Source organism: Rhinopithecus roxellana, chromosome 15 (genome assembly GCF_007565055.1).
Source record: "Rhinopithecus roxellana isolate Shanxi Qingling chromosome 15, ASM756505v1, whole genome shotgun sequence".
Taxonomy (NCBI): Eukaryota; Metazoa; Chordata; class Mammalia; order Primates; family Cercopithecidae; genus Rhinopithecus; species Rhinopithecus roxellana.
The window spans coordinates 70076499-70100854 of NC_044563.1; the positions used below are offsets into that span (position 1 = coordinate 70076499).

At 44.3% G+C, this 24356-nt stretch overlaps 1 long non-coding RNA gene across 1 annotated transcript in view; it reads right to left on the reverse strand.

Moving 5' to 3' along the window:
• Positions 1 to 22892, reverse strand: part of LOC104653961 — a 35636-nt gene extending 12744 nt beyond the window's left edge. Inside the window, exon 1 of the long non-coding RNA XR_746749.2 lies at positions 22777 to 22892. This is a non-coding gene — a long non-coding RNA (uncharacterized LOC104653961). The remainder of the gene's footprint in view (positions 1 to 22776) is intronic.
• Positions 22893 to 24356: the final 1464 nt, after the last annotated feature.

A 24356-nucleotide genomic window follows, 5' to 3' on the forward strand; every position in this document is an offset into this window, starting at 1 on the left:
GTCCCTGTTCTCACTGTCCTTTTTTAATGTGGTTGCTTTAAAGGCTGTTTTATCTGATATAAGAATAGACCCCTGGTAATTTTTTTTCTTTTTGCATGATAGAGCTTTCTTCAACCCTTACTTTGAGCCTGTGGGTGTCAGTACTTGTGAGATGGCTGTCCTGAAGGCAGCAGATGAATGGGTCGTGTTTTTTTAGACAACTTGCCACTCTGTGCCTTTTGAATTGGGTGTTTAGACCGTTTACTTTCAAGGTTAATGTTGATATGTGAGGTTTTGGTCTTACAAAGTTATTAACTGATTGCTTTGTAGTTTCTGTTGTGTGGTTTCTTTATAGGGTCTGCAAGCTATGCACTAAATGTGTTTTTGTGGTAGCAGATTTCTTTTCTTTTTATATTTAGAACTCCCTTAGGGATCTCTTGTTAGACTAGTCTAGTGGTAACAAATTCCCTTAGTGCTTGCTTGTCTGGATACGCTTTTATTTCTCCAAGAATCAAAAATTCTTGATTGGAATTTCTTTTCTTTAGAATGCTAAAAATAGGCCTCCCATCTCTCCTGACTTGCAAGGTTTCTGTTGAGAAGTCAACTGTTATCCTGCTGGGGTTCTTTTTGCATGTGATCTGACCTTTATCTGTAGTTGCCTTTCAGATTTTTTTCTTTAGCATTAACCTAGTGACTATATGCCTTAGCAATGTTCATTTTGTGTTGCATCTCATAAGTCTTCTCTGGATTTCTTGTATCTAGATGTCTACCTCTCTAGCAAGATTAGGAAAATTTTCTTCAATTATTTTCTCAAATATGTTTTCAAGGTTATTTGCTTTTTCTCCTTCTCTCTCAAATATTTTTTTAAAAAAATTCTCTGTATTTTTGTCCAGCTGAGTTAGTTCAAAAGACTGGTCTTCAAGGTCTGAAATTCTTTCTTCTGCTTAGTCCTTTCTATTGATAAAGCTTTACATTGTATTTCAAAATTCCTTGAGTTTTTCTATTCCAGAAGCTCTGATTGATTTTTCACATGTTTATCTCTTCTTTCCTTTGCTGGATTGCTTTGGAAGTTTCTTTGTGTTGATTTTCAACCTTGTCTTGTATCTCATTGATCTTTCTTGCAATCTATTCTTTGAATCGTTTATCTGTCATTTCTGAGTTTCCATTTGGTTTGGGACCATTGCTGGAGAGATAGACAGTATGATTCTTTGGCGGTGTTACTACATTCAGAGTTTTCATGATGCCCGAATTCTTGCACTGGCTTCTTCTCATCTGCAGATACTAGTACTTCTAATTTTTGTAATTATTTTTGTGCAGATAGGATTTTTTTCTTTTCTTTCTTTCCCTAGAGTATTATTTTTTTCCTTCCTTTTCCTTTTCCCCCCTCCTAGGGGGTGTGACTGTAGAGAATGCTGGGTAGTGTCTTTTGGCTTTGCTTCTATAGCCCTATGTATTTCTTTTGGCAGGTTTTGTATTGAGCTATGCCATTTAACCTATAAGCCAATATACGGCACTTATAGATATGACCCTGCTATGGCCAATATGGCTGGGGATACACTTTATTCTTGTTTTCTGACAGAAGATCTCTGTTGCCTCTGGGCTGACTCATGGAATGCACAGTGGTCTGAGTCCCCTGCTCAACCCCAGGGAGGGCAGGGGCCACAGAAGACAGGGCCAGACTGGGCAGGTCCACCTATATCAGGTCTCTTGATGGCAGGCACAAGCACCAGCACTGAGGGAGAATCCAGTGGGTGACCACCAAGTGCCTAGAGGTGTACCTATGCATGGAGCTGAGAGACCTCCTCAGCATCAAGGTCTCTGCATGGGGATGGGGGCAGCCTAAACTCCATGAGAGTAGGTGATCCAGATGTCTGGAGATCTGCCTGGGCATGGAGCACAGAGGGCCCCTGCAGCAAGATCTCTGCACTGAAGGGTTGGAGCAACTCAGGCTGCTGATGCAGTCAAATGCCTGGAGATCTGCCTGGATGTGGAGCAGAGAGGGACACCCCACCCTATACCAAGATCTCCACACAGGAAGGGAAGGATGGGTCAGGCTGCTGATCTAGGTGAGGGGGTGCTTCAAATGCCTGGAGATCTGCCTGGGCATGAGGCAGAGAAAGCCCTGCTGCACCGTGATCCATGCCCAGGAATGGTAGAGTGGTTCAGGCTGCTAGTCCAAGCAAGTGGGTGCTCCAAATGCCTGGAGATCTGCCTGAAGGTGAGGTGGAGAGGGCCCCATGCACCATGATCTTAGGGGAGTAGGCTGGGGCACCTAGCAGTGTCACATGCAGACTGGTTCCAGGTTGCCAAACTGGCCCTGGCTGCAAGTCGCACCACCCAGGAGAAACTGCAGCTCTAGTAGCTCTCCTCCCACCCCCAGTTGCTATGGGAAAAGAGGACAACTCTAGCACCTACTGCTGAAGCACCTTCCACAGTTCTGGTTGTGGAGTCTCCTATCCTGCTAAAGAGCAGGTGGTCTAATCTCTGGACCGAGACTAAAATGCCTGCATGGCCATGCTGCTAGGTCACCAAAGAATGACTGACTTGTTATGCTCCTGGATTAAAAATGGCATCCTGCTCTCAGTCCCGCTCTGGAAAAATGCCTGCAGCTTTTCCCAGTGTCTTTCTCTCACAGCCTCTCCAAGCCTCTCCCCAAGTTAGTTCTAGAGCTTGGAAGAAACAAAAGTGTCCCCCCAAATCCCTTAGCCTGGGTTACTTGGATCCCCAGCGGAAAGGTGAGTCACAGACAGAGGCTCTTTTCCTCTCTTGTGTACTAGGCTTCACCCACTTTTATCAGCCAGTCACTTTTATTTTGGGGGCTGTTTGCCAGTGTTCTCCTCCCTGGGATCTGGGATGTCCTTCATGATTCCAGTGGATTCTCATTTTCTGTCTTGAATTAAAGCTCACATGGCCGATCTTTATGTACTTTCTTGCTATTTCCAAGTGGCTGAGGCATGCTAAAAGCCTGTAAACCACCACCTTGGGAGGAAAAAACCTCAACTTTGTATGAAAGTTGCATGGTAATATCTCATCTCCTTTAGGAGACTGAAAGCTCTTGAAAGCAGAGCCTGTATCTGTATGGGACACACAACACTTGAACACATTAGTGCTTAATATGTACTGAATAAGCACATACGAATGCATGCATGGACTCATATACTTGTGTGAACACCATACCTTGCTCACTAAACGTATGGTCATTCATGGAGACAAAAGCATAAATAAATCACCATATAAATCCATCACTTAACCACGCATTTACAATGTGCTCATGGTGAGAGCTGTGCATTTGTAACTGCATGCCCATGGGTATTCATGCTTGAAGAAAAAAGAAAAATAAACCCTTTGAACAAACGGGCAATGACTCTCTGTCTCTGAGTGCTTCAAGTCATCCTAACACGGGTGCCTGTGTGAAAGAAAGTGAAAACCCTGGTGTTGCTCTGAAAATGCCAGGTCAGATGAAAGAGCTGCTGGGACTGGAAGAAATCCATATGCACTGACTACCTCTGAGGACTGGGGCCAAGACAGGCTGCCACTGATGAGGTAAAGAAACCCAAGCTAAGAATGTGCTTAGAGGGAAGAGAAGTAAACTACAGACAATTCCAGAATGGCTCTAAATGGCAAACATCCTCCCAAATATACAGCAAACAACAGTGACATGACTGACGTGTAGAGCTGTGTGTGTGTGCTTGTGTGTGTGTGTGTGTGTGTATGTATTCAGGGTGGAGAGGAATACGAGAATGAATGAATGAATGAATTCAGGGCACGCTGATAAATTCCCCCAGGGATAAAATCCAAAGCATCTGCTTCTAAGAGATAAACAGAAAGCTCTGCTCCTCAGAGGCATGGCCAGTGGCTGAACACAGAGCTAATCTCCTCTGCAATGGGTCCCAGGCACCGCGGCAAATGTGTGTCAAAAAAAAAAAAAAAAAAAAAAAAAAAAAGAAGGTAAAAAAGAGAATCTCACTAAAGGCAGTTATGTGAATTCAAATACTCTTTGCAGTTTGGATGAAAGCAACCAAAATTGATGTTGTTTCAAAAAGACTAGAGGCGCCAGAGCAGAGAAATAGATTAATTTTGGCTATGGAGATGAAGAGGACTCCCTGGCTAACAGGGTGGGGCCCCGCCAGCTGCCAATGAGCATGAAAATGCTGTGCGTTTTCCAAGCACTATGTGCTCCTCCGTGAGCTTTCCCATTTATTGTGTCGTTTGATCTTCCAAGCACCAAGGTGAGTAAGCAATGCAGGGGTTGTTACTCCTCTGCCGTGGAATTTAGCTGATGCCCAATATCCCCCCAGCCTGGAATCCATCTCCATTATGACCAATCTGTGACTTCAGGGCAGTGCTTCTCAAGCTTTTATGTAAACATCACCTGGAGTATGCACATATGGAAATTCAGATTCCAACTCCACAAGTGTGGGATAGAGCCTGGGATTCTGCATTCTAACATGCTCCCAAATGAGCCCCTTGTAGGTGTGGAATCATATAGCTTTGGACACCATGTCCATGAGTGCTGGGTTTCCATAAAAGTCAGGTTATAAGCTCTTCGTTTGGCCAGACATTTTTTAAGCTACTAAAATCCTCGGCCAGATGTCACAAGTAGATCCCAGTTAGGACTGAGTGGTCTTTAGCTCCCAGATGCATAATCACCTGCAGGAGACACCTTCCCAATCCCTACTTAAGACCCTGGAAAAGTCCCAGCCCCTCTCTGGATTTCCATTTTTCCTACAAAATCAAAGCACATCCTCTCCTAGGCCCTACATGAAGAAGCCCAGAGAGGATTTCTTGTTTGGATTTATTTGGCTGTGATGAAGCCCCACAAAAGGTCCCGGAACACTGAGACTCCATAGAGAGTTCATTCCCATCGACATACAAGGAAAACGTGAAGAACCTCAACCTACTCCATCACCATCTTTGTCCCCCACCCAGGGTGAGAGAACAGGCACGTTACCACCATCCAGTCTTTCCTGAGAATGACGGAATGCCAAAGGAGGATCTTACTCGGCATCCCAGAGCAAGGTAAAGATCGATCCTAATGCCCTGATTTTGACCCTACACAATAGCATTAAGAGTACAGAGAAGGTACCACTCCAGACCCTGTTTGCCTGCAGAATAGCAAAGTTTTGCTGCCTGATCCTTCCTCTGGAAGCTTCATCCCAGAGGGGCACCCGCTAGGTACCAGCTGGAGCTCTCCTGTATGAGGTGTCTGTCAACCCCTGCTGGGAGGTGTCCCCCAGTCTGGAGGCACAGGGATCAGGGGCCTACTTGAGGCAGTCTGTCCCTTAGCAGAGCTCGAGTTCTGTGCTGGGAGATGGGCTCAAAACCACGATGAGATATCATCTCATGCCAGTTAGAATGACAATCATTAAAAAGTCTGGAAACAACAGATTCTGGAGAGGATGTGGAGAAATAGGAACACTTCTACACTGTTGGTGGGAGTGTAAATTAGTTCTACCATTGTGGAAGACAGTGTGGTGATTCCTTAAGGATCTAGAACCAGAAATACCAATTGACCCAGCAATCCCATTACTGGGTATATACCCAAAGGATTATAAATCATTCTACTATAAAGACACATGCACATGTATATTTATTGCAGCACTATTCACAATAGCAAAGGCTTGGAACCAACCCAAATTCCCATCAATGATAGACTGGATAAAGAAAATGTAGTACATATACACCATGGAATACTATGCACCATACAAAATGATGAGTTCATGTCCTTCGCAGGGACATGGATGAAGATAGAAGCCATCATTCTCAGCAAACTAACACAGGAACAGAAAACCAAACACTGCATGTTCTCACTCATAAGTGGGAGTTGAACAATGAGAACACATGGACACAGGGAGAGGAACATCACACACCGGGGCCTGTCAGCTGATGGGGCACTAGGGGAGGGATAGCACTAGGAGAAATACCTAATGTAGATGATGGTATGCATCTACATCATTGGTTGATGGGTGCAGCCAACCACGATGGCATGTGTACACTTGTATAACAAACCTTCATATTCTTCACATGTATCCAAGAACTTAAGTATAATTTTTTAAGAAAGAAGAGTACAGAGGAAAGGCCAGTTCCCATCTAGCCCCCTCACTGACTAAGCACAATGCTTGCATTCCACATTAAAGCATATTCTACTAAGTCCTTTTCACCCTCAGAAATGTCTTTCTCCAACTATAAACATTCCTGGGAGGACTGTTTAATACCTTTGAACCTTAATCATTTAACAAGATCAAGGGAATTTTTGTATTAGATTTCTTGTAACAACCAGCTGACACAAAGGCACTCCCAGAACAGGGTGAGGGACAGGCACAAGCAGTAAGAGTGGACCCCTAAAAGCACCCATGAGAAGTCACCAAAAGACTACCATTGCCTGCTTCTCCGCTTTGCATAAAACCAGACCTGTTTCTACGTTTCCACCAATACTGCCCGAGAAGCCCTGAGTCTCTGGATGGTCTTCAGAATTCACAAAGATGCCCTGTCCAGCCACAGCCTTTCTTCTGCCCGGCCCCACCCATGATAAGGATGAGCTATGCTTGTTCCAGCTGTGCAGGAGACTCCGTGTTGTTTCAGAGCACGTGGCGTGGGGATGAGGAGATGCAGTTCCCTGATGCAGTGGCTCAGCACTGCACAGGCACCCCTCATGCAGCCTGTTCTCAGTGGGCCCACTGAGAAGACAAAGAATGAGAACTCCAGCATCCTGATTCCCCACTCCAGAACCCACTGCCTTGGCCTCAGAGCCAGCCCCAGATGCCCTTCAGAGACTGCGAACCTCCAGGAAAAATTAAATCCTCACAAAACACCCTTTAATTTTATCCACTTGCCTTAATGAAGGTTCTGGTATTAATGACCTCGGAGGCGTTTTGTCTGACAGTTCTGCTGGTAACTAAACCCTGTGCTATTTCCCCCGCCCAACAGCCTGAAATCTCAAGCGTCACCGCTAATCTTATTTTCCATTTCTGGGCTATATTGCATTAGCACCTTTTTATTTCTCCTGGCATGTTTGACAGTGAGTTCAGGCTAGTGAGAATCATCTCTTTGTGCTGGCAAATAGGGATTGCATCGGCTGTTTGAGAATAATGACTTATAGTTAAAATTACCCCCAGGATGTCATAATTACATGGTTGCAGCTTTCTTCTTTGACAAGTTGGAGAGGCGGAGTTCAGGTGGCCTACGGGAAGTTGCTTGGGGTGGAGGAGAAAGATGGATAAACAAATGTGTACCCAGAGCCCCCCAGGAAGCTTGAGGACCTAGAACAGAGGCTGAAGCTGTAGCATGCTGTGAGCAGGCAGGAAAGAGCTATTCAGCCCTATCTGCCCACCTCCTGCACATACACACACACACACACACACACACACACACACACACACACACACACTCCTTCTGCCCACCCAGAGTTAAAATGAAAGGGCCACCACACTAGCTTCACTGAGGGTGGCATGATTTTCACGATCCCCCAGACTCCCCAAAACCATGAACGTCACACCCTATGGACTTTACGGCAGCATCTGAAATTTACAAATGAAACATCCCTTTGACCTAACTCATTAAACAAAAGGTCTCTGCTGAAGCCAAGCATCATTTGGGAGATTTGGGAGGAGTTTCATCATTAACATTAACAGTCGGTTAGGTTAACTCATGGTATTCTGCAACCAATGTTTTTTATTTTTTTTATTATTTTTATTTTTTTATTATACTTTAAGTTCTAGGGTACATGTGCATAACGTGCAGGTTTGTTACATATGTATACCTGTGCCATGTTGGTGTGCTGCACCCATCAACTCGTCAGCACCTATCAATTCATCATTTATATCAGGTATAACTCCCAATGCAATTCCTCCCCCCTCCCCCTCTCCCCATGATAGGCCCCAGGTGTGTGATGTTCCCCTTCCCGTGTCCAAGTGATCTCATTGTTCAGTTCCCACCTATGAGTGAGAACATGCGGTGTTTGGTTTTCTCTTCTTGTGATAGTTTGCTAAGAATGATGGTTTCCAGCTGCATCCATGTCCCTACAAAGGACACAAACTCATCCTTTTTTATGGCTGCATAGTATTCCATAGTGTATATGTGCCACATTTTCTTAATCCAGTCTGTCACAGATGGACATTTGGGTTGATTCCAAGTCTTTGCTATTGTGAATAGTGCCGCAATAAACATACATGTGCATGTGTCTTTATAGCAGCATGATTTATAATCCTTTGGGTAGATACCCAGTAGTGGGATGGCTGGGTCATATGGTACATCTAGTTCTAGATCCTTGAGAAATTGCCATACTGTTTTCCATAATGGTTGAACTAGTTTACAATCCCACCAACAGTGTAAAAGTGTTCCTATTTCTCCACATCCTCTCCAACACCTGTTGTTTCCTGACTTTTTAATGATTGCCATTCTAACTGGTGTGAGATGGTATCTCATTGTGGTTTTGATTTGCATTTCTCTGATGGCGAGTGATGATGAGCATTTATTCATGCGTCTGTTGGCTGTATGAATGTCTTCTTTTGAGAAATGTCTGTTCATATCCTTTGCCCACTTTTTGATGTGGTTGTTTTTTTCTTGTATATTTGTTTGAGTTCTTTGTAGATTCTGGATATTAGCCCTTTGTCAGATGAGTAGATTGCGAAAATTTTCTCCCATTCTGTAGGTTGCCTGTTCACTCTGATGGTAGTTTCTTTTGCTGTGCAGAAGCTCTTTAGTTTAATTAGATCCCATTTGTCAATTTTGACTTTTGCTGCTGTTGCTTTTGGTGTTTTAGACATGAAGTCCTTGCCCATGCCTGTGTCCTGAATGGTACTACCTAGGTTTTCTTCTAGGGTTTTTATGGTATTAGGTCTAACATTTAAGTCTCTAATCCATCTTGAATTAATTTTTGCATAAGGAGTAAGGAAAGGATCCAGTTTCAGCTTTCTACTTATGGCTAGCCAATTTTCCCAGCACCATTTATTAAATAGGGAATCCTTTCCCCATTTCTTGTTTCTCTCAGGTTTGTCAAAGATCAGATGGCTGTAGATGTGTGGTATTATTTCTGAGGACTCTGTTGTGTTCCATTGGTCTATATCTCTGTTTTGGTACCAGTACCATGCTGTTTTGGTTACTGTAGCCTTGTAGTACAGTTTGAAGTCAGGTAGCGTGACGCCTCCAGCTTTGTCCTTTTTACTTAGGATTGTCTTGGCAATGCGGGCTTTTTTGGTTCCATATGAACTTTCAAATTGTCCCTGTTTGCAGATGACGTGATTGTATATTTAGAAAACCCCCTTGTCTCAGCCCAAAATCTCCTTAAGCTGATAAGCAACTTCAGCAAAGTCTCAGGATACAAAATTAATGTGCAAAAATCGCAAGCATTCTTATACACCAGTAACAGACAAACAGAGAGCCAAATCATGAATGAACTTCCATTCACAATTGCTTCAAAGAGAATAAAATACCTAGGAATCCAACTTACAAGGGATGTAAAGGACCTCTTCAAGGAGAACTACAAACCACTGCTCAGTGAAATCAAAGAGGACACAAACAAATGGAAGAACATACCATGCTCATGGATAGGAAGAATCAATATCGTGAAAATGGCCATACTGCCCAAGGTTGTTTATAGATTCAATGCCATCCCCATCAAGCTACCAATGAGTTTCTTCACAGAATTGGCGACCAATGTTTTCACGTTGACTTTTAGGAGTGAAATAAACATTCTTTTCTGTGAACCGCACGGCAGAAGACAGTGGGTACATGGCGCTGCGGATGAAACTCTGCCCACTCAGCTCCCACCCCACCCCACCCCACCCCAGGCACTTCCAATGGGGGAGGCTGCTGGGGTTCTGGCTTGACAACCATGCTGTCTAAGCTTGTAGCAGGGCACGGGGGGAGAGCTATGAAATTGATGAGTTTTGATATCCAGAGACTAGGAAAAGCAAATGTTGAAACGCTGATGTGAAGGTAGGAGGAGGTCAAAGGGCAAGGCCCTGCCACCTGCCAGGATGATGAAGGTCGTGGGCCAATGGGGAAATGGTGAAGGGTCAAGAAACAACTAGAAATAAGACCAGAGATGAGAGAAGCATACCCTAGGAGGGGACAAATCACACCAAGGGGCCAGGGCAGCCTAGTGGTTGTGAACGTGGCCTTTGGCTCCATCACCCAAGTGATGGAACGAGACCACGTCGACCCAAGTGTTGGCGGGCAGATTACTTAACTTCTCTGTGACTCAGTGGCATCATTTCTAAAATGAGAAGGATAGCGTTACCTAAATGTGTTAGTACAGGTGAAGTGCTGAAAACAGTGAGGCCCGCGGCTTGTCCTTAATAAGCAAATGATATTAATATTATTTTCATGTAGCTGTTATTGTTAGAACTTCTCCCCCAGACCCCCAATTTTTATCTTGCTCTTCTCCCTTGGAAGTCTCCAAAATTCTGCATCAGCCCCTGAGGAAGGGAGACAGGGGAATATTCCAGGGGAGATACAGAAGCTGAATTGGTTGAGTGCCAAGGAGCCGCAGTGAGGCGTCAATGAGGGGATCCCAGGTATTTATCTGTCAGGAAGGTAAGCAGGAGCCATGAGGGGCACTAGGAAGTGAGGTGGGGGCACATGGGAAAGAGGATTTTTTAAGCACAACTTCTAATCTGTGTAATTACTGCTGCTGGGCCAAGGCACAAGTCGGGAGGAACCTTGTAGCCCATATTTTTGTTGTTGTTGTTGTTTTTGTCTCCATTAGAGAGACCTTGAGACCTCCCTCAGGTTTTGAAACAAAATTACATTTTTTTTCCTGCAGCAGGGCTGACTCAGCATGCAGGAATGAGGCTGCATCACAGCCTCCCAGGATTGTCAATTGAGGCTCCAGCAAACACAAGTGTGCATCAGGCTCTTTTTGCAAATGACACTAATTAATGTGGGGATTAATGAAAAAGCAAATGCACTTCGGCTCCTTGATTGAAATCCTAAATGTTCTCCCAGACACCCCCATATTTCCACATAGGCTTTGGCAGCCGCTTGTGCTGGGACAGCTGTCTAACAAAAGAAGCACCTCACATGGTCCGCAGTCTCCACGCCAGGCCTGTCACTCCAGCTAACCCGCCACCTAAGGACCTGGCCCACATTTCAGCTGGTCTCAGATCATGGAGGGTGCAGATACAATCAGCACAGAGACGGGAGGCAAAGAGGTGGTATGATCTCATGCAGGAATCCGGAAAACACAATCGTAAGGCCAGCTTTATCTTCTACTAGTCAGGGTACCTAAACTGAATGTCCTCCACTGTTATAATAATAATGACACTGCCCCATGCACCTTACAGGTAATGGCGAAGAACTGTGGCAATGGGTGCTGAAGAGTCTTTAAACCCCAAAGCATTGCACAGATGTGATTACTTGGATGGTACTTGGAGACACAGAAGGTGGGGAAAATCGATCCTGCAACGCCATGGAGCCCAGTGGAAGTCTTGGTAGAGTAGAAGGGGAGAGTCTGTGTCTAAAGTGGAGGTCAGGTGAACACTAATTTCTCTAGTGACAGCTGTACAAGTGTGGGACTAGAGACAGTCCCAGACCAAGCCAGACTAGCCCTTTTTCCTGACAATGAAGATGCTGTCCCCACAGAGACCTTCCTAAGCTCACCCTTACCTGATGCTGCCCTGAGGACCCCAGTCCACAGGGAGCTCTGCCCCACCTCATTGCAAGTGCTCTGTTTTCTTTCTTCTGTGTAGATGTCTTTTTACCTCTCATATGCAGTAAGATCTCTGAGCCTCTGCCTGCTGTATGCTGTTCATTTCTTCATGTCTGAATGCCCCTGTGACACCAGGCGCATGGCCTGGTGCATATAGTAGGCTAAAACGCAGATATTAGCCAATAGCCTGAGCTGTTCTCCTTCATTCTCGCAGTACTTGACTATGTAAGGATGCCCTGGCTTCTCCGTTTCCTATGATCTGCTTTGCTGTAGCTCCTTGCCTGCAGAACCTCGTTGAAAGCTTGACCCAATGCCCTTACCAAGATGCCTCTGCTCCATCACTACAAAGGCTGGGCTTGGGGCAGGAGATTGGGCAATGGCTGTACACAGGCACAGAGGTCCTCTTCTCTTGAAGGAAGTGGTCCCTTTCCCACACCCATCCACACCCTCCAGAGAAACAACTAGGACAAAGCTTTGCAGTATGGACATATGAGGAAGTGGTCATTGAAAGATGCGACCTCAGGTCAGCAGACCTGGGTCATCATCTCTTTATCATTATGGATCATCTTCATCTCTCTGAGTCTTAACTTCCTCATCTATAAAATGAAGGATGTGAGCCAGGTGATCCCTGCAGTTCCTCCCACCTCTAAGATTCCTTGACTCACCAAGGAAGGAGGGAGGGCAGCCAGAAGTACAAGAACCTGGGTTAAACCGAGTCTGTCCCCACACGTTGGGGCTTTATTTCTGCAGAATTCTCCATCCCAGTCCCTTTCCTAACCATGGGCAAAAACAGCTCAGGCAGCAATGAAGGTGTGACTATAGCTGAGCAGTTGGATTTAAATCCCCCAGAGCCATGGTGCTGGGAAGAGGGGCTGCCCTGGCCAGTCTATCAAAAGACCATTCCAACCAACCGATGTCTTATACATTGGTTTACACACATACCCTATATTGTGTCAATTACCCATCAGTAACACTGTTGAAATCTGAAAAAGTATTACTTACGAAGTTGTGCTAAGAGAACATCTGTTTATTACTTATTTCCCATCTTTTTTTTTTTTTTTTTTGAGAAGGAGTCTCGTCATCACCCAGGCTTGACTGAAGTGGTGTGATCTCAGTTCACTGCAATCTCTGCCACCTAGGTTCAAGCGATTCTCTTCCCTCAGCCTCCCAAGTAGCTGGGATTACAGGTGCCCACCACCACCCCTGGCTAATTTTTATATTTTTAATAGAAACAGGTTTCACCACATTGGCCAAGCTGCTCTTGAACTCCTGACCTTAGGTGATCTGCCCTCCTCAGCTTCCCAAAGTGCTAGGACTATAGGCGTGAGCCATCGCACCTGGCCTTCCCCATCATTTTTGTAATATCACTTTGCTATTTGTATACAGGCCAGAGGAAGGAGAGGATTGTGTAGGAGGCTTTATCTACGCTCGCATTCTCTTGCTTCATTATGGCTGTGAAATAAATTACACAGTACTCTGAAAAAAGAGGGTCAGTCCCTTTTAGGGTTGGCAGCTGGTGTTTAAATCCTGATTTTGCCTCTTTCGAGATGTGTGATTTGGGACAGGTAACAATTGCCCTGATCCTCAGTTTACTCATTTGTTAGTTATTTGTTTATTCATTTGTTAAACTCATTTGTTAGATGACATTTATACCTATCAGATATGGTTGTGGTCTTCACAACCACACACTTGGCCCCCAGCATATTCTAAGTGCTCAGTAAATGGTAGTATAGGGATAAAAGTAGAAGCCAGAATTGCATGTGGAAGTCAGACCAGGGCCACCTTAAGTTTTACCCTCCTTCTGAGTTCCAGCCTGTTTTTGTGAAAAATTTTAGGTCACTTTCTTTTAAATGGAATACATCTTAGAAATTATCCTTCAGGATCAAAATTATCATGGGTGACATATTAGGGTCCAGCATTAGCTCGGCTGGCTCCAAATCTGATATTCACAGGCTTCTTTGGGTTGCATTTTTTTTTCCCGTAATACAACCTCTTGCTCCATTTTTTCTAAAGTAGGACCTTATACCCTGTGCTCCCTGGCCTTCCATACCATGCTGCCTCCCAGGCCCCAGTTCCAGGCTGTGACCCCTCTATTGCAGGAAAATACAAACAGTCTCCTGTCTTGGCATCTTAAAGTTGTGTCATAACACTCTTGAGATGGCAATTTCTTTTCTGTTGTTCAGTTGAATACATTTTTAAAGAAGATTCCCTTGGCTGCTGGCTCCTAGCTTTTCTTTCTGGTTAGATGCAATAACTACAATCTTTCACGTACTTACAAGTCAGTTTTCCTTTAATGATGATTTTACCTGCTTTGAAGCTTATCAGAAGGAGGGTTCATGCACCTCGGGTCTTGGCTTGAAGCTTTCAGTGGGCCGCGGCAGCTGTTCTATAGGCAGTTGCACCTGTTTTGAATGTCATCAATGTAATGCTAATATGCAAAGCGATTTGTGATGCAAGAAGCCAGAACCAACAGTGAAAGAACTGTGTTTAGGATTATAAATCACTTCCCCATCAGCTGCTGAGCTTCCTTTGGGATTCAGCTGAAGAGGTTCTGCAGGCAGTGGGACCCTGTGGCATTCCCTCTACTAACTTCTGTTCTCTGAGAGAGGGGTTGAGAGGGACCTTGTTAAATCTAGGCAAGAAGGAATTAGAGGTGGTTAAAGTAGAATAGAGACCATAGGTGGAAAGAGGGAGGAAAGGAAGAGCACATATGAGGCATAAGGCCACAAAGAAACTTGCTGAGATCTGCTTTAGCAATGGCTGATAGCATTTGCAGAGGTTTGAATGGAGATTTACAGAAGGGCTGCTCTACATCTTCCCAGGAAGAAAGGTTCCATTAGGGTTCATTAGAAACTAAAGTCTATAATCTTCATCTCAAGCAAGCCTCCACTTCAAAGTTGCTCTTGTGACTTTGAATTAACCTATTTCCATTAGCAAAACAGGAGGGGTAAAAGTTCAGGGTGCAGAATGAACCGGTGATAGTCTGGCTAGCTCAGAAGCTGAACTTCTTGACTTGTGATCCTCCTAAAATGCAATCAGGGCACGGCTGCCTCAGTGGACAAATCTGTAAAATGGATCCAATCAATTTAATAAGGGGTCAGGCCTGGAGAGTTTCCCTCTAATGAGAGCTTTGCTGTTTATTAGGGCCAAGCTCACCTCCTTTCTTTTTCTGAGGAAGAATGTGGCTGGATACAGCATAAAACAATACACAAGCACAGGACATGGCTCTCAAACAACCACCCTTTATGTCACTTAAGTTTCACGCTCACCACAGATTAAAAATAAGTTTGGAACTAGGCTGGAATACTTTAGGCCCAGGCATAGAATTCACACTGGGTTTGGCAGTGCTGGTAACCCAGAATTTTTTGGGAAGTTGTCAGAGAAGATTGGGGTTTGGTGTGACAGAGACAACAAGCTGAAGAGGGCAGGTAGAGAAACTATCTTATGTCTAAGCTGCTCCTATGCAAGAGTTAAACGATGGTTGCTGTAGTCCATCAGCTTCCTGGGATAAACAAGGTGGGGATAACTGCTACATGCAAGATGCCCATCAACATTCTGCCCCTGCAAGAGCTTCTGTAACCATTAAGAGCTAAATAAAAGCATGAAGTGGCTTATCTCAAATGCAAGACATTGGTGCTTGAGTCCTGCAAGATTTGCAGAGAAGAACTTGTAGTGGGGGAGGGAAAGGGGAAGTGAAACCTGATCTGAAATCTGAAATGTAAAGAATTAGAGTGGAAGTAGGGGAGGGCATTTCAGGTAGAAAGAGTGGCATGAACACAGTGTGGCGATAAGAATGAGTGTCACACCTCAGGGAGACATGGGGAGGGCCCTGCAGCCTAGAATGAGAGAGGCCTTGGTTATGGGGGAGCAATCAGGGCAGACTACCAAAAGGGTCATGGAGTCACCATGCAACACAAAATTAGAAACCCTAAACCATTGGTCTCAGTACTGTGGGCCTGAGACGCAGAGAGTGGGGCATGGGGTGGGGCATCTACTCACAGATTTACCGCCTCAACATGCAAGTCTGTTCCCACAGCTGCAAATAGTCTATTCTAATCAACACTAGAGGGGGTTAGCTGCCAGCATGTGAACCCTCAGGTGTCTGCGGCAGGGCAGCTGCCCCAGCGCCACACACTCCCAAGCTGATTCATACTTGTGTCTGGTGACACCTGGGTCTCATCTGTCCTGACAACAACAATGAGAATCACCCAGACAGTCTGTGCAAGAATGTCTCTTAGTCCAGTTTCTGGTGTGATTGTTTTCAAAGCTGCAATAGAACTCTAGTCCCCCCTGGATTTCTTGAGGAGAAAATAACAGTTATTCACTTATTGGGTCTATTAAAAATGCACCCATTATCTGAATGCCTCTAGGCAACCACACAAAAATATATTTTTAAAAAGATGAGAATCCAATTAAGCAGAGATGCAGATGCTCCTGCAGCAAGTAGGCCAACTAGGCTGTTCCCTGAAGGGTGGATGAGAGCCCAGGAGCAGGATACCCTTGCCTGCCAGTCAGTGCACCCAGGTTCCTCTAACCCAGAAGGGGAGGAGCTGCAGAGATGCAACCGTCCACCCTGTGGTTTCCCATTCTCCTGCTCTGTTTCTTGCCAGTCTTGGACTTCTACAATAGCACTCAGACTGGGCTTAGTGTCTGTGATGAGGTCAGGAAGGAATGCAAGGTAGCTGAGGTAGAAACACCTAGGTCAGAGGTTTGGAAAACGCTGTTAATTAGCTGCCTTGTATGTTATTTTGGCTTCTTGCTCAGCCACAATCTGAAACAGTTTTACAGTAGACTGTACTGTTCCTACAGAAATCTTGTGAGATAGGTAGTGATCTTGCCAAAACTCGCATCTGATGATGTCACTCCCTACTGAGACTCTTCCCGGATTCCCAATGCTTTGGGTCAAGATCCCTCCCTCACATGGTATGTGTGGCACTTGGCAGTCAGACTCCAGGCTAATTCTCCTCACACACACACCCCAACCCTACTCTAGTCACACACAACTACCTGTAGGTCCTCAATCTGTTTCAAACTAGTCTACACCTCTAGGTCTTTAAAAGCTATCTTATCTCTATATTATCAGTATCGTATCTTCTGCAACTGGACACTTTTTCCTCACCCTTCAGGTCAGCAGAGGCACCACCTACTCCTGGAAGACTTTCCTGGCCTTCCATTCTGGAACAAGTGCTCCAAGTCCTGAAGAATCTGAGTGCACTGTATTGTAACCTCTTGCTGACATGTCTGTCTCTCTGATCAGAACATGAGTTACTCAAACAGAAGGTCTTGTCATTCTGCTCAGGAGTCTCTGTGCCTAGCAGAGAGCATCAAAGCTAAAACAAAGTCTTCCTCTAAGACCTAGTACTGAACCTTGAGTTCTTGAAACCTCAGGCTTTCCTCTCCTGCAAAATAGACATTATAATATTAACTGCTGCCTCATTTAAAAAACTGTGAAGATGTAGTGAGACATTACATAGAGACAACAAACCTGAGCATCTTGTGCCTGGTACGTGACCATTGTCGACAAGACGGAAGGAACAGGTACGTAGCATATGTCATTGACTTTTTCCAAAGAAGAGACTGAGCTCAGAAAAGCGAACTGACTTGCCTGGAGTTGCACAGTAGATGGGAAAATGGCAGAACTAGAATACAAACCTGGCCTTAGCTGGCTTCAAACCCCTTCTCATTTTCTGTGCCATTCACAAGCTCTGCAGACCGGAGATACAACTCACTAGCTGATCTCTGCTGAAATGGCAAACCCAAGGCAAAGGCACCTCCTCTACAGGAAAACTTAGACTTTTGGGTCCTGCTGGCTGAAGAATTCAGAAATCTTTCTTCACCTTGATTATCTATGGCAGTGATTCCCAAAAACATTTGCTTGTTTCTGTAGACATAGTTGTTTATATCTGGGAAACAATTTTGTTTACTGGAATAAGCAATGGACTGGGAGTCAGCTACTACCCAATAAAATGGCATTATTTAATCAATTCTTTCCTGATGTTTCCTTTTCCCCATTGTAAAATGAAGGTTTTGGAATGAATCACCTCTATGGTCCCATCCATCTCTGAACATCTGTGTTACATATGTGAAATAGGACAGCTAATGCATCCCAAAACCAAATTGGTCTTGAATTGCCCATTCTACCAAATCGCACACATTTCTGCTTCCCTCCTTGAGTTTCAATTATCAGCAGCTAAGAGTTTGTTGCTGCTCTCCACCAAGGTGAGGTCACAGTGGTGAGGTCAGCTAGGGAGAAAACATTCGTGTCAAATACAGATGGTTCAAGCCTCCCTAAACTCCTCAGTCTCCTGGGGAGGGAGAAGCAGGTGCAGGACATGTAACCTGCACTTTTCCCCAGGACCCTGCTCAGAAGCCGGCTCTTCTCTGCTCCTCAGGTCCAGTGAGGGGATTATCCTGGAAAAGGAAAGACTTAAGAGAACTGACACCTCCCATCAGCTACACTGCACAACATTGATTTGACTGTGGGCCCAGCAATTGCTACTAAGAGACCATTCTCCACGGGGATAGCAGCTGTGGTTGCATTAACTGTCTAGGGGGACCTGCCCTCCCCAGGGGCTCCCACATGCACTCAGCCCCACAGCCCCGCTCAGAGAGCGCTTCACTTTCAAGGAAAACAGCATGTTTACCACCTATGTGTTCATGCACGGGGAGCCTGAGACCTGCATCATCAGTGCGATCATTCACAGAGGGACTGACTTTGCTGCAGCTGAGAATATCATTGTCATAAACTTTTCTGTCTGGACTAGATCATGGAGAGTCATCAGATAACCCTCCTTACTTGTTGTTAGAGTCAGGGAGCTACCATTGAGATCTCACATCTACTCTAGGCTGCCCTTTATTTACTGAAGAGAAGGCCCCTGTTTGCCAGCACCATCATTGTGTCTGGGCTCGGACAATGCTCAGATTGCTCTGTCTACCAGAGCAATGCTATCAGAGCAGTCCAATGGGACTAGCATTTCTTCTATTCACACTAGTCCCATCCATCTGGATAGGTTTGTAGTGGGGATTAAATAAATTAATACCTGCAAAGCTCCTACAACAGTGTCTGGTACATAGTAAGTGGTATAAAAGTATTAGTTGTTATTTTTATTTATTCACTGCAATGAGTATGTAGGGAGCACTTACAAAGTGTTGGGAAATGTACCAGACATTGAATATGTAACAGTGGACAATGGCGGCCTGCTTCCTTCTAGCCCTCAAGGAGCTTAGACTCTACGGGCAGAATCTATGGACATTCACAGAGACTTTCCCCAGAGGATAAAAACCTGCCCTGTGAAGTGAGAAGAGCAGTCATTCAATTTCTCACTTTCCTAGTTGAGAGGTGAGCTCAAACTGACCTGCTGCTTGAGAGGCAGGGGTAGGGAAGCACCCTCTGAGCCTCCCTTTGAGCTTACCAAGGCAACTAGACGTCAAAGCTGGTCCCCTAGACTAAAAGCCTATCCCATGTTTTTTCAACCTTATGTTTATCTATGGAAAAACCATTTTTGTAAGAACCCCAGATTTTGTCTCCTAGCAGAGTCTTTCCAGTTAGAATTAATCCCCAAAACGACCCTTTCAGCAAAATTGTCTGTGAGAGTTAATATTGTCAACTTTATTTGATTGAAGGATGAAAAGTATTGTTTCTAGGTGTTGCCAGAGGAGGTTAACATTTGAGTCAGTGGACTGGAAGAGACAGACCCACCCTCAATGTGGGTGGGCACCATCCAATCAGCTGCCAACGTGGCTAGAAAAAGCAAGCAGAAGAAGGTGGAAGGGGCAGACTTGCAGAGTCTTCCAGCCTTCATCTTTTTCTTGTGCTGGATGTCGAACATCAGACTCCAAGTTCTTTGGCTTTTGGACTCATGGACTTATACCAGCGGCTTGCCAGGTGCTCTCAGGGGTTTGGCCAGAGACTGAAGGCTGCACTGTCAGCTTCCCTACTTTTGAGGTTTTGGGGCTTGGACTGGCTTCTAAACCAATACTGGTTTTCTTGCTCCTCAGCTTGCAGACAGCCTACTGTGGGACTTGACCTTGTGATTGTGAGTCAATTTTTCTTAACAAATTCTCTTTCATTTATACGTATATCCTGTTAGTTCTGTCCCTCTAGAGAACCCTAATACATTGTCCTTTGTCCCTAAAAAAAATCGAGAAAATGATCCCATGGCCACTCTCAGTCACCCCATTTTTGGTACCCCAGAAAATCTTATTATTAGGTGATGCTTGATGCTAAAAGGTCAGTCTCTCCACTGCAGCTAAAACATTTCACCATCTCCTTTTCATAATACATGGAAAATAGCCATTCAACCCCCTCCAGTGAATACCCCTGGGAGGAGTGCCCAGACTTCTGAAATGCCAACCATACATCGCCTCAAGAAAGTCTGAAATTCCTCTTAGGAATTGATTTTAATTGATTCATCATTCAACGAATATCGAGTACATAGTATATGCTAGGCACTAGGGGATGAAAAAAATAATAAACATTTCTTCATTCAAGTAGCTCACATTCCTGAAGGGAAGACAAATGTAGACAACTTACAACACAGTTGAATGAGTTTGATAATAGAAATATGCATCTAGTGGCTCCTTGTTGCAGGGTAATTTGTGTAAAATGTTATCCCATTGTTGACAGGCTTTTCATCCTCAACTACTGCTGCTGCCCATCTTCTCTGGCAATTCCCTGGATATGCCATATTGGTTAATTCCTTCACCTGCCGTGCCCTTCTCTACTGCTCCTTGTCCTTATAGCAAACTCCTATTCATCCTTTAAAGCCCTTTTCAGACTATTCCAACCTTTGTTTTTAGATGGATTCTGGCTCTGTTGCCCAGGCTGGAGGGCAATGGCACAATCTTGGCTTACTGTAAACTCTGCCTCCTGGGTTCAAGCGATTCTCCTGCCTCAGGTTCCCGAGTAGCTGGGACTACAGGCTCGCACCAGCATGCCCAGTTAATTTTTTTGTATTTTTAGTAGAGACGGGGTTTCACCATTTTGGCCAGGATGGTTTTGATCTCTTGAACTCATTATCCACCCACCTAGGCCTCCCAAAGTGCTGAGATTACAGGTGTGAGCCACCATGCCCAGCTGACTATTCCAACCATTTTAAGCATTCTTTTTTCTATACTATTGCTTTACTTTTCCATATTTCTATTTTCACACATGATGTTCTATAAGCTAATGAATTATTTGTGTATCCACATTCTTTACCACACCATATGTTTCTTTAGGGCCTAATACAGTACCTAACCTATAATAGATATTCTTAAATGTCCATTGATGTGTACAAGATACAATAGTAATACTACTATGACCACCACCAATAACTACTATTTTTGGAATTTTCATTAGCCAGGCATTACGATAAGTGCCTCATGTGTATTTCTTCAGTTTTTCCTCAAAACAACGTTGAAGTATCATAGATGTCATCTGTAGTCGGTTATCTTTCACAGATAATGTATTGTATAAATTATTACTCTCCTCCACTTCTCTCTCTCTCTCTCGTACACATCCATGCAATCTTATAAGCCATCTCAGAACCTCATTTACTATTTTTAGGGGTTCATAATCTGACTTAGCTATCTCACTTCTGTATTCCCACTGTACCCTGCATATGTCCATGTAAGTGCATCTTAGTCTAGTGTAACTATTGATTTGGTTGTTTGCTTCCTTCTTTAGAAATTCCTTGAAGTCAGGCATGGCCCCTTCCCTTTTTTATCCCAAATGACTCTCATGGTGCCTATAATATAATAAGTGTTGAATAAACATGTATGGTAAAAGGAAAGAAGAAAGGAAGAACGGAAGAGAGGAAATAAGAGAGAAAGAGCAATATTTTCCATGGACCAGGTGAGTTGGTTCATGGAAAACAGTCAAGCAAAGGAAAAAGAGCAAGATCAGTGGGCATATTTGTGTCTTTATAGGTAGCTTCTAATAAATCTGGACATTTATAACTAGTGAGTTATCAATCACTTGCTATATGACAATCATCCTCATTTTACAGAGAAGAAAACTAGGGAATCTTGGTGAAACAGCCATCATATTCTCAGTTGACCTTAGACAAAGAACTCTTTTACTTCTATCCTATTGCTTTAACTCTTGGATATAATACTTCTCACTGACAGCACCACTGGTCTCTTGCATGCTTTATCTCTCCAAGCAAAAGTGGGCAGGACCAATGGAAATTGTGTATGTATCTATTTAATAACATTACTTACTATCAGTTCTGTTCCAGGTCCTCTACCAGGCACTGGGGACACAGGGTGCAGTCCTGTAAGAGCTTTTCAGAAAGGCAATTATACACCATTTTCATGCAGCCTACGATTCAGACCATCCAAAGTTAGCACATTAATGGTGGAAACACCTGTGTGCTCAGGTAGCCAATAAAGCTTTTAAACCTACTTAAGAAGCAAGGAAGGAAAGAGAAAGAATAAATGCCTGAAATTGAATTGGCCTGGGATTTTAGCCTGTGATTTGGAGTGACTTTGGGGGAAAACAAGTTAGGCATAGACAAATAAATGTAACACATGTCCACATGATTTTTCCCACATCATATTAAACAATCATTTTATCTGTGATAAATTCATTTCCAGAGAAAATCTCCAGATTTATTAGAAGCCATTTACAAAAACCAGGCAACTTGCAGTTCCTACTACCCACATTTTGTTATCTGACTTGTAGCCAACCTCCTGCAGATCCCAAAACTCATCATGTCCCTAAGACACAGAGGGAGAGGTGGGTTGTACTCACAACTCCCCATGGAGGAGAATACTCAGAGTGGTCCAACAGTCCTCCCTGGATCTCTTTCTCCATCTTTTCCACTAATAGGTACAATGCAATAGGTGTATCACCCTCCTCCCAGTTCCCAACTTCCACACGAGGCCATTCCTCACGGTTGGTCTAGTCCCCAAAGAGCCACTCACTAACTCTCAGTTGGTTAGTTTTATAGGATCAGCCAGGTTCCCACTTAGGCTGAGGAGAAGGAAATCCAGCTCCTTTGGGTTCAGAAGCAAGCCCTTTCCATCCCCGACCCTGCCGCCCCATCTAGAGGCACTGCTTCTCTTATCCTTCACCCTGTGACCTCTCAGTCACCTGTGGGAAGGTCCCACGCAAGTATCAAGGGGTCACCCGGTACCTGATACCCAAAGCGCTCCCCACCCACCTAGGCTCCTCAGACAGCAGGAAGTGGATTATAACCTGTAATTTCTCATCTCAGTTAGCAGGTGACAGGCTCCCATAACATGGCATCCATATGGCGTCACCCCTTCTGTTGAGCACAATTTTAGGGCAAGATTCATACCGCTTCTCTCTGTGCTCAAAATAGATGCCCAAAATTGGGATAGAATTTACATAAGTTGGCTGAAGAGACTGTGTTCAATTAAAAAGCTTTTGTTGCCAAGGAATTTTTTTAGTTGATACATATGCTCCTTTATTGCAGTCCTTTGAGGGGAAAGATTGCGGCACTCTCTCTTCTCTCTCTCCGTCTTCCTCCTGCTCTGCCTCCCCCACTTAGTAAATAAGGAGTGGGGTGGATATCTCCCCGGAAGCCTGAGTGAGCAGCAAATGAAGAAATCACCCATATGGAAATAACAGGAACCCTGGCCCATGAGAAATAGAAGCCAGTGATGCCCTCTTGCCTAGCCTGGGGCAGCGCAAGCCAAAAAGCTCTTCTCTGTGTGTATTCTGGCCTCTGCCCCAGAAAGAATGGGTCCTCCCGCTTGCAGTCACCGTAAATCCAATGGGATGTGTTTTCCATTGCACTGACACTGAAGTATGCATTTAAAAATATTGAGTGTGTTTTTTCAATCATGAAATGATACTGTTCTTGTGCAAAAATTTGGGAAACGGAAAAGTGAAAAGGAAGAAAAAATTCACTGGCAATTTTACCATTCAGAGAACTCTTAACACCAAAGAGTATTTCCTTCCAGCCTTTAGTGAAACTGTGTATATTAACACAAATCTGGGATTGTCAAATATAAATACTTTTGCATCTTGGCATTTTTGTGGAACATTGTATCATAATTTCCTGAGCGTTTTTCTATATCAAGTACATTTTAGGAGCAGCACTTTTAATAGCAAAAAACTATAAGGTATTTAACCATTTCTCTATTTGGGATATTTATGTTATTTCCAATATTTTGTTGCTATCTGTATTTAAATATTGCTGCATTTAACAGCCTTGACTCTTGGTATGCATCTGAGATTACTTCTTCAGGATAAGTTTGCATGGGTTGTGACATTCCACAGAGAAGACAAGGTGCCCTGAGCTTTTTACATGCTGCAGGGTTGGTTCGTCTTATGATTAATGTGTGCATTTCTTATAATGCCTGTTTAGCATCAGAAATGATGTCAGTGTTAAAGAAAGTAGTTTGATTGTGGAATATTTTCCCATGAAAAGCTAAATAACCCTGGGTGAGATATCTGTTGTTCTTGCCTGCTAAGCCTCCATCCCCCTCATTTCTGTTTAAGAGTGTGCACTTCGCGGTGGCTCACGCCTGTAATTCCAGCACTTTGGGAGGCCGAGGTGGGCGGATCACGAGGTCAGGAGTTCAAGACCAGCCTGACCAACATGGTGAAACCCCGTCTCTATTAAAAATACAAAATTAGCTGGGCGTGGTGACACGCTCCTATAATCCCAGCTACTCAGGAGGCTGAGTCAGGAGAATCACTTGAACCTGGGAGGCAGAGGTTGCAATGAGCTGAGATTGTGCCACTGCACTCCAGCCTGGGTGACACAGTGAG